Source organism: Pagrus pagrus (genome assembly GCF_965226575.1).
Source record: "Pagrus pagrus genome assembly, chromosome: 1".
NCBI lineage: Eukaryota > Metazoa > Chordata > Actinopteri > Spariformes > Sparidae > Pagrus > Pagrus pagrus.
In genome coordinates, this window is record NC_140185.1 from 35,129,567 (window position 1) to 35,141,068 (window position 11,502).

Consider the following 11,502-nt stretch of genomic DNA (forward strand, 5'->3'; position numbering starts at 1 on the left):
GGCGGACCCTGCCACCTTTCCAGTTTCAAACAGTGTTCTGGGACCTTAGTTCCTCTGAGAACAGCTCGTTTATTCACTTATGGAAAAAATACATATTTCTAAGTTTGTATTATCACCTCATTAACATTGTGAACGTTCAAATCTGAGTTTGAATTTCTTCTTCAAAACTACATTTTGCCTCTTTTTGGCTGCACGATGTCGTAAAAAAACAAAAAAAAAATCACGTTGGGATTATTTTGACAGACGACTGTGAGGGCTGTCATGATATCAGATTTTTCAATTATCGTGGCCAAAATAATTCACAATAACGTTATGATCGTGATAAGTATAGAAATTCTGGAAAAAAAAATTGCTCTCAATCAAATTTATCTTTTGTTAAATGAATAACACTTGTTATACGTGTGTAGGGAGGTAGAGGGAGAGACTGTGTAACCATAAATGATTTTGAGCAGCTGTAGTAAATCAATGAGTAGCAGATCCGTGCCACACTAGCGAGCCAACAGTTAACTGTTAGTTCAGCTTTTTCTTCTTCTTCTGTTGTATGGCGGTTGGCAACTAGTGTTAAGGCGCATTACCGCCAACTACTAAAGCAAGAACAGAAAGAAACAGAAATGATTTAAGAAGATGTTATTAACACAATATCAATATTTCATTTTCTGAATATCACCGGTTATCAGCGACACCCCTGGTGGGAACGATAAATATTGTCGACATTTGTCGGGCTGTGTACCAACCCAACATGTTTTCTTACATCTGGAGAACAAGATTTGAAGGCCGGGACATCTGCAGCTCCAGTTTTTGCTCCAGTGCATCTTTTACACAGGAAACATGAGGCGATACAACACGCAGCCGTCGATGCAGTTTGTTCTTTGAAATCACTCTGGTGTGTCGGAGCCTTTAAAACCAAAATCTTCACTGTAGCTGCTAAGCTAAAAGCGTGAGCGTGCACCTCCCGTCTGAGGTGGGTGCACAAGCTCGGTCTTTTCAAATCGATCTCAGGGCTTCTGGAGACTTTAATTAAGCTAGATGAGGTGCTGTTATATGTTTTTAGGGTTTTTTGTGTTTGTTTTCTTACATTTTTAAACAAGTCTCCAGCTACTTCAGTTGTTCAGGAGAACGCTGCGACGCTGTTTTGCTGTGAAGCTCCAGTAAATGTTTTGTGGACTTAAGAAACTTCACCTGACTTTCCATCAGAGTCGGGGTGAGTAGATGACGACTGAATTTTCATTTTGGGTGAACTGTTCCTTTAATGTTTCAGCCTTCAATAACAGAAAGGTGACTTCTTTTTATTCCCCTTAATGTTTAAAGTTTAGGTTAAACTACCCATTAAATGTTATTAATCGCATTACTTTCATCAGAACTTGAACTGACCTGATGGGTCAAAGGATTCTGATTAAAAGTGATGGAAATAATCCGATCCCAGCCTCTCTGTTGGTTCCCCCCACGTGAAACACAATCAATTTATTGACAGTTTAAGGTTTCATCAACGCTTTTGCAGGCAGTAAAGAAATACGTGAATGCAGCCGAAGATAAACATCAGTATTTTCTCGCAATATTTTCGCATTAGCTGACAGAAGACGGTTTTCTTTAAAGCCCAACAAAATGAGGAAAAAAACTTCACCTTAGTTTTATTTTGTAATGCAGATAGTTCCCACGCTCCCCGGTGCAGTGGAGGTTAAGTTGTGGTTGTGGTTGAGAAGTTAGAAATATAAACCGGTGACCGATGTACTGTGAGTCGTCTGCAGCGAGGCAGCCGAGGAAGTATTTGGTCTGAGTGTCAAAAGCTTAAGTGCTTCATTAGCATTCAGTGAAAGAGTTGAGCCTGAGCTAATCCTCCTGACCTCGATCACCTTCCTCCTTTGATACCTGTCCAATCAAGTATTCCTGGAAGGTAAATCTTGAATGGACCTGCACAGGACACATGCAGTAAACCAGCAGAACGTCTTACTGCACCGCTGTGATTGTTGCTCGAACATTCAGGTTGTCGTCTGTAAAGGCACGACTTGTGTGGATCCTGTATGTTGGTGAAATACAGTAAGAAAACTACTGTGTGTCACAGACGACCGTCGGCCACTAGTTCTGCCTAATATTGATGTTTCGACACATTTTCTCTCTTTTAAAAAGTCATTTTTATTAAAAAGCTTTTAAAAATGTATTTAAAGCAGCAGCTTGGTCTCTGTTAAATTCCAGTTTTTCCACACTCAACTGTAAATTTCACAGTTGAGAAGTGTCTTGCTGACGGTTAATCACCATTAAAAACAGATAAAATCAACATATATTCTGTAAATCTTTCTCAGTGTAGCTTTTTGCTTGTTTAAATGTTTTCTCTCATTGTTTTGGTATTACTGGTTTTGATGTTGTGTATTTGCATAATGTTTTGTCTTTAATTTATCTGCGTGGTATTTTATTATATTCTTACAAACACCTTGTAACCTTGTGAAGAAAGGTGCTGTAGAAACAAAGGTTACTATTATAATATCTTGGGCTACAGTAGTCCGGTCTGTCAGGACTTGGCTTGGGGACCGGAGGGGGGCCGTTTCAAGACCCGTCAGTATGGAGTGTGGACTGGTAGCTGCCCCTTGAGCAAGGCACCAAACCTCTAACTGCTTGCGCCGCCTGATTACAGTGCAGCCGCCTCGCATGTGTACAGTTCCCGTTTGTGCATGTGTTACAGGCCTGTGCAAAAAAACAACAACAACAGTGAAAACGTTGAATTTCCTGACCCCATGAGGCATTAATAAAGTATCTGTCAGTGAAAAAACTATTATAAAATCATTTCATTATTGTAAAAATGATATGAGTTATTTAATTATTACAAAACAGCAAATTCTCCGAGGTCAAACTGGATGAAAACATCCTGGTTCTGATGTTAGAGGACGTGGTGCTGAGTGAGAGCACGAATCACTCGTCTGATCCAGTGACACTGAACTGATCTCACAACCTTCCTGATACATCATCAGTAAAGCATCACATCTACATCTCACTCAATACAACATCTTCATAACTCTCCAACAGTAGAAGTTGTTCTGCTTTGGCCTTGTTGGTCGTTTTCATTTGATTTTAATCAGACTTGTGCTCTTAAATCTATCCAAGTGGTGACTTTTCTGATATCTCCACGAGGGGGAGCCAAAGGACAAATGACTGCATTTTAAAAATCTTACAGTCATTTTAACTGAATGTTTTCTTAAGAAATCTCAATTAGGTTCACGTGTCTTTCTGCCGTCAGAGAGGTGATCGTTGTTCTTTATTACTGATGTCGTGTTGGAGTGGAGCATAGAGACAGGCGTCTGTCCCTCTCATGTATGTTAACGGGGTGGACGAAGTATTAGGAACACCTCTCTATGATGAAGTCCGGTTCAACCATACCTGCCAACCTTGACACCACAGAAATAGGGAGGAGTTTCAGAGACTTTACTGCTGCATTCTGTCGACTTTCACAGAATAAAAAACAAGAACAGTAAAAAAGCATCCACACATTCAACCTGTGCAAAAATGTATTTGATGTGTGACATTAAACAGACTTCTGTACAGATAGAGTGATGCTTTATAGCTCCAGCACCTCAGCTGTGTTTGATACAGGTGTTTTTTTCCCAATTAAAGAAGGAAAATAACCAAGTAGTCCACTGTAACGTAAGTTTAATGTTAAATTCACTTTTAATTCTCAGAATAACTTGCCTGTCTGGCGTCACCTTGCATGAATCTCTAGCATAAAGTAAAATTCATCATTTTCATTCATTCTTTCATCATTATTATTATAATGTTTTATCCTCTGCCGTTTAGAGAGTCCGTGCAGGCCGCTCTCGATGATGATGACTGATGTGGTGGACTGATTACACAAATTGTGTGTCTCTTTCCTTTAAAACTTTGTGTAAGAAACAGGAATTCTTCTCTTCAGCACATCTGAAATTTCTTCGAGTATTTCTTTCTCTTCTCCATTTCTCTGTGCTCAATACGGAGGACGAGGTACAACAGAGCAGCAGACTTTAAGCTGTAAAGTGCCGGAAACAGGTGTTCAAAACTAAAAGGGGAGAAAGTTTGAACATTTGTCATAATATGGGAGAATTCGGGCGGAAACCAGGGGAGGGAAACATGAGTTCAACACCACCTCAATAATAAACATGTAGTTACTGACTATTAAATTTGTACTACTACACAATTATATGAAAAAAAAGTGTTTTCTGTTGCTTTCTAGTGTCATCAGATACAGAATAATGTTCAAACAGAAAAGGGTGGTTAGACGTTTTTTCTGAGGGCAGTAAAATGTAAAAATACATCCAAGTTTAATGAACACGGTTGTGAAACGTTGCCGCAGTAACGCAGCAGTAAACGGTGTAAACTGGATGATTGAGCCTGAGACAGTTCCTCCGCTTCGTGTTGAGCTTTTTTGGAGCAGTTGTGCGTTTGTGTCTCACAGTTTGGTCCAGACACAACACAGAGCAGCCTCGCTGTTTGTCTGCTGTGTTATGTGTTGTCTGCACATGTTGTGCCTGCAGTATCTGCAGTCGTTGGCCCCGATCCAGCGCCACACTCTCATTCAGGTTGAACTAGACGAGTTTTAAAGGACGCCTCGAACTGAAGGACTGAACTCTGGATTCTTCCTGCTCTCGGTCGATGACACACCTGTGAATGAATTAATGGAGCGCTTGTCCTTGAGTAACTAGACCCAATTTTCAAACTGCCTTCTTTTATCCAAGGTCTTTTTAACGGTTTCCAGTCTGGTTTTAGAGCACGTAAGATGGGTTAGGGCTAATAATGCTGACTGCGGACGGAGGCGACTGCTCAGTTGTAGCTCTTTTAGATTTCAGTGCTCAAGTGCCTTCGATTCGATTAATCACAGCATCCTCGAGCATCGATTTGAGACAGCGCTGTGCTCATGTTCTGGTGAGGTTTCGGCACAGTAACCCACTCGGTTAAGCGTCAGGAACCGCTCATGTTTCGTCTTAAAATATCCTGTTTTTGTCGCAACAAACACGGCTGGAAATCGTCCCCGCGCTCCTGAAAAGTATCCAGTGGTTTCACACTTATCCTGGTGACCGGGCTCGTTAAATGAGACATTTAAATTTGACTTGTTCACAGTTTCCAGTAATTAGACGTCAAATAACCACAACTACATAACTACACAACTACACTTTCTGCCCTTTGTTCTGCAAACACTGTTTTTTTTTGTTGTTGTTTTTTTACCTAACCCACCTCCTGAGAGCAGTTTCTGATTCAATCTTTGTATTTTTAAACTTGTTTTTCTTTCTCCTAACTTTAATTTGTTAATCCTATTTCATACCTCTTATTCAGTTTGTTTCATGATGTCGATAATGCACAGAGTATTCTAGTTTTTTAAAGTTACTTTTGATGCTGTAACACTTCAGATCAAAGTTTATATCATCTTATAGTTCTCAAACAACATTTCTGCACATCCTCTGAGACGCCTTTATTAATATATTGCACGTAACCCCTCTAGTGTTTCAGCTCACACAGATGTGAACACGTGGATCCTCTCTCGCCGCCTGTTTTTCAGACTATAAGGTCACTCTTAGTCAAGAGAATCTGAGAGGACGACTGCTGTGTTCCTGCAGACATATTGAAGCCCGATCATTACCATAACCCGATCAATTTTCCTGTTTGAGGGCAGTTGTTGAGGCAGCTGCGGTATTGCGCAATTAGGCAGCTGTACAAACAAGTAATCCATCTGTGGAAGACACAGAAGCAGGGGGAAAAAAACGAGGTACGACTGAACAGCTGTGTAGAGAAGAGACTTGGCTTCATCCTGTCCTGACGCTCGGTCACCTTCGATTCCAGAGTGTGAATCTGAATGTGATTTATCAGCGCAGCAGGCAGACGCAGGCCGCAGCTGTAGCCTGATCCGAGCCACTGTGACAAAGGTGAAGCCGTTAAATCGTCAGCGTGCTTCTGCCGAATGTCACATAGTCAGGATGCGTCTACTGACAGCAAACTGAGTCCCATTGAAGTCATATGCTGTCACACTGGGGTCGGGAAAGGGTTGATTAGATTGTGGAAATTGTGAATTGAGACTCTGTGGCTTGAGATTTACTCCTAACAGCACAATTGGATCAAACCTCGAGGAGTTTGTCACAAATCAAAGCTGTTAACTCAAAGGTTTTTTTTTAAAGGGCTGACGTTTCCACCTTTGGCCACACTTCAGAGGACGCTGCAGAGTGTTTGGCTGCAGTTTAAAGTCATGCACGAGGAGCTTCAGCAGATTTATGTGAGACATAAAAACAGTTTAAATGTGACGCTGAGAAAAGACATCAAATGACGAGTAACCATAAAGAACGAAGCATTTAAAAGTTCGAGAGAGCGTGTAAGGAGGAGTTTTAATCACCAACAGGTTATGGACAGTGGTGGAATGTAACTAAGTACATTTAATGGATAGATTACACTTAGATGACTGTATATAGTCCTATATTATAAATCTAATTTATATGCATTTTACATTTCATTTTAATGTGCTTAAATGGAAAACTTACAGGAAGGGTTCAAGCTGAGTGTCTGACAAACTGAGGAATATATGACATTAAATATTCATATTAAAGTCATGACTTGTTTTTTCCACTGCATACAGCTGAATTCACTGTTATCATACACATTGATCACACAGCAACATCATTTATTGTGTCATTTGAAAACAACAAACAACAAAACAACCTTCAGAGTGCTGTTTGTAGTGTTTACCACTAGATGGCAGCAGAATGCAGACATCAACACACCGATCACTTCATTTGCATTACCTTTTCCCTGTGATTTTTGCCTGTTTTCATCACTTTTATTCCTTTTACTTGTAATTACTCTTATTGACTTTCTGTGTTTCTGTGTTTTGGGGTTAGTGTTACACAATATGATAGGAAAAGCATAAATCAATTCAAAATAAAAGCTTTTAAATGAGGGGGGGACTTACACGACTAAAAATTGGTTAGGGATATTGGGATATTTTAGTGTTTCACTTGATTGTTTATTCTGTGACATATCTGCAATCGTTATTTTGTGTTTTGTGAATATTTTTGGTTTGACTTTCATTTGACTTTTGTGGCATATCCATGCACATGCATACATGCACACATATCTAAATTCAACAGTGCACATCCAAGTATGAAATTGATCGGTTCTCGAGATATGTAAACCACAGAAACAGATCTTCTTTTACTGTTAATTGTTAGAAATTCTATCTAATTTAATGAATGCAATTACATTGAACCCGAATTTAACATTTTCAATAAAAAGAAAACATTGCAAAAGTATTTTGTAATAAATAATTATAATAATGTTGTGGCTGGTTACAGATCTCTCATGTTTTTTACAATAGACATGTGAACTCACAGTCTGTTTGTGTAATCATAAATTTTGAAACTCCAGATGCATGCAAGAAAAGGTTTCTGTCCCTAGCAACGGTTGCTATGCTGGTGTGTGTGTGTGTGTGTGTGTGTGTGTGTGTGTGTGTGTGTGTGTTGGGGGGGCCCTGTGTTCTAAAGCCACTTTAGAACCAAGGAACCAAGGTTCTAAAGTGGCTTTGATGTATCACTTTGTAAACAGAATGTCTTTGATGTCCTTTAATCCTTTGATGTGTCACTCTTGTTACGCCTACTTATACCACTACACAAACTAACCGGGCTGGATTCGACACACACATTTGGTTGTGAACTTCACTGTTGGTTGTGAACTTCGTTGTTTAGTCTTATAACCGTCAGAGCAGTGCGTGGAAAATTACACTTAGGAATCGACAGACAAATCAAAGATGTTCGATCAGAATACAGAGACAGTCAGCATGGATGAAACAGGAACACAGGACACGACTCCGACACAGGAGCTATGTGGCCTCGATATTTTTCGACCACTGGTTGAATCCTTTTTTCAGAGGCTGACGCCAGAAAGATGGAGAATGCTGAGTGCTGGATCGCCTGATGAGGCCACAAGGATTATGCTGGCAGAGCTGCTTTTAGACATAAAAACATCCATGTCTAAAGCTTTGTTGGCTCATCTTAAGAGCCTTGCCTGCGAGCCCGCGGACAGATACGATCAGTATATGTACCATGCTACCGACAGACTTACTCAGAATTTTGCTGACACCCTGGGTATTTCTGACTCAGTCCAGTCTGACAGCTTGAAACTCTTGTCAGACTTGGTTGGCAAAGAGATAAGAGAGAGCGTCGACTCTGCGCTCTCCTCTAGATTGGAGACCAAGGAGCCTGTAACGCTTCAGCACGTCACTCCCCCCGGCACACTTAATGCTATGGTTGAGCATGCCAGTGAAATGTTTAAGGCATTGGCAGCCAAGATGAATTTCTCTTTGATTCCTGGATTTTGTGGACAGAGGAGGGAAGAAAATCTGAAGTCTGCAGGCAGTCAGCCATCAGTCAAAACAGAGGAACTAGACAGCCTAGAGAGCATAATAAGGAAAGAGCTGGAGGACATCACAGAACCTGTTTTGGATGACATGTCTGTGTATGAGACGCTGCAATCTGAAACCTCTAAGGAGATTGTAGTTGTTGTGGAAGACATCGCCGAGGTTATTGCAAAAAAGACTGCGAGTTGGGAAGAGACAGACGTCCCAAGTCCCAGTCCAAAACCCAAACCGAGGCACAAACTGAAAATAGTGGCCAACAAGATAAAAACCTTTGTTGCAAAGAGTCTTGCCAAAGCGTGCATTTGTTGCATTGCAACAAAGGTTAAGGCACAAGTCCACCAGGACACCAGCGTTGAAAGCGGTCAATCGATGCAGTCGCTCAGAGATAGTATTGACTCGCTGCTTCAGCCAGAAGATGGTGAAAGTGTCGGGGGAAATGAGCTGGCTCTGATTCCTTTGTTCAAACAAATTTCCAGTGGTAAATCCCAGGAAGTCACAAAGGAACTGAGTGTTGTCCTCCACAGTTACATCACAAATGGAATCGAACCCGAGGTTATCCCCGAAATACAAACACTTGAGAGGCAAACTTGCTGGGACAGTGATGTTGCCGTCTCACATGCTATCACGTATGCCAACATAGAGGTCCTAGTGCTGAATTTTATAACTCTAATGAGCTGGTGGCTGTATACTCAGAGTGACAGCCACAGTCAAAGGGTGACAGAGGCTTTAATGGACCATGTGACTCGCAAGTCAGCCTCAAAGTGTGAGGAGAAACCACAGACAGCACAACACAAGCTGTCTGTCAAACTTCTCGTCGAGATGGTGGTTTGGAAGATATTTCTCAAAACCCGCACAGTTCTTGAAAACAAAGGGGACATCATCCAGCGTCTATTCGACATCATATGGGCTCAGGTTGAAGGTTCAGATTTAAACATCAAATCGCTAAAAAAACTCAAAAAGGCCATTTTTAAAGACCTGTGTGACATGTCGGGCAGTGCAGAGATGCTACTGCTTTCACTGAAATTGGAAAGCCCACAACTTGATAATTGCATTGCCGACATTTTTAAGGATCACCTGACAGCTCCACCAAAACAACCTTGCGCCATCTGCAGGTTCTTCTCCTCTGTGGGCAAAGTCATCTCCAAGCCTTTCAGACGTAGCACAAAGGTTGCTGTCCTGGTCACTGCGGACAGTCCTCAGCAACCTGTGTAAAAAGGTTTGATTTCCAGACCTGAGCGTCTCTGAAGTTTGAGTTGTCTTATGTGGTGATGTAGGGTTTACTCCGGGCTGCTCCGGTTTTCCCACTTTCCTCGCAACCATGAAGCCAATTGGAGGCTTTAAATTGCCCTCAAAAGCTAATTGGTAGCAGGAGGCTAACCTTGATGCCAAGGTTAGCTTTAAAAAAACACTTTTAATGATCACCTGACGACTCTACCAAAAACCAACGCCAGGTTCTTCTCTGTGGGCAAAGTCATCTGCAAGCCTTTCAGACATGGTGCAAAGGTTGCTGACCTGGTCACTGCTGAAAAGTCCTCAGCAACCTGTGTAAAAAGGTTTGATTTCCAGACCTGAGCATCTCTGAAGTTTGAGTTGTCTTATGTGGTGATGTAGGGTTTACTCCGGGCTGCTCCGGTTTTCCCACTTTCCTCGCAACCATGAAGCCAGTTGGGGGCTTTAAATTGCCCTCAAAAGCTAATTGGTAGCAGGAGGCTAACCTTGATGCCAAGGTTAGCTTTAAAAAAACACTTTTAATGATCACCTGACGTAGGGTTTACTCCGGGCTGCTCCGGTTTTTCCCACCTTCCTCGCAACTATGAAGCCAATTGGGGGCTTTACATTGCCCTCAAAAGCTAATTGGTAGCAGGAGGCTAACCTTGATGCCAAGGTTAGCTTTAAAAAAACACTTTTAATGATCACCTGACGACTCTACCAAAAACCAACGCCATCTGCAGGTTCTTCTCCTCTGTGGGCAAAGTCATCTGCAAGCCTTTCAGACGTAGTGCAAAGGTTGCTGTCCTGGTCACTGCGGACAGTCCTCAGCAACCTGTGTAAAAAGGTTTGATTTCCAGACCTGAGCGTCTCTGAAGTTTGAGTTGTCTTCTGTGGTGACGTAGGGTTTACTCCGGGCTGCTCCGGTTTTCCCACTTTCCTCGCAACTATGAAGCCAATTGGGGGCTTTAAATTTCTCTCAAAAGCTAATTGGTAGCAGGAGGCTAACCTTGATGCCAAGGTTAGCTTTAAAAAAACACTTTTAATGATCACCTGACGACTCTACCAAAAACCAACGCCAGGTTCTTCTCCTCTGTGGGCAAAGTCATCTCCAAGCCTTTCAGACATAGCACAAAGGTTGCTGTCCTGGTCACTGCTGACAGTCCTCAGCAACCTGTGTAAAAAGTGGGGTTGTGCAGAGGCCTTTCTGTGCAGAGAGAAAGTGCCCCCACTTTCAAAGATCATCTGACGAGACCACCAAAACAACAAAATCACATCACACAGATTACTTGAGCTCTTAGGGCCACCTCAGCAGTGTGACTTCAGAGGGCAAAGGTTTGATTTCCAGACCTGAGCCTCTCTGAACTTTGTGTCGTCTTATGTGGTGACGTAGGGTTTACTCCGGGCTGCTCCGGTTTTTCCCACTTTCCTCGCAACCATGAAGCCAATTGGGGGCTTTACATTGCCCTCAAAAGCTAATTGGTAGCACAAGGCTAACCTTGATGCCAAGGTTAGCTTTGAAAAAAGGTTTTTAACGATCACCTGACGACTCTACCAAAAACCAACGCCATCTGCAGGTTCTTCTCCTCTGTGGGCAAAGTCATCTCCGAGCCCTTCAGACGTAGAGGAAAAAAGATGGCGTCCTAATTACTTAAAAAAATAAGAAGGAGAATAAGTTATAATATTAATAAATAACGGTTCAATAAAAAAACCTTAAAATGTAAATTTCTGAGTATGTCTCTAAATGTTCAACTCAGGCTGAAGTTTTGCAGATTCAGTTCCACTCATGAGTTTCTTTTAATAAACAAAATGCAAAAGACTTTAAACTTTATTGCAAGTTTTTTTTCATGTGAAAACCACTTTCCAAAAACAAAAAACAAAAAAAAAACACTCCTGTCTGTTGGTTTCTTCACAAAATGTCCGGTGAAGTGATTCCAGTA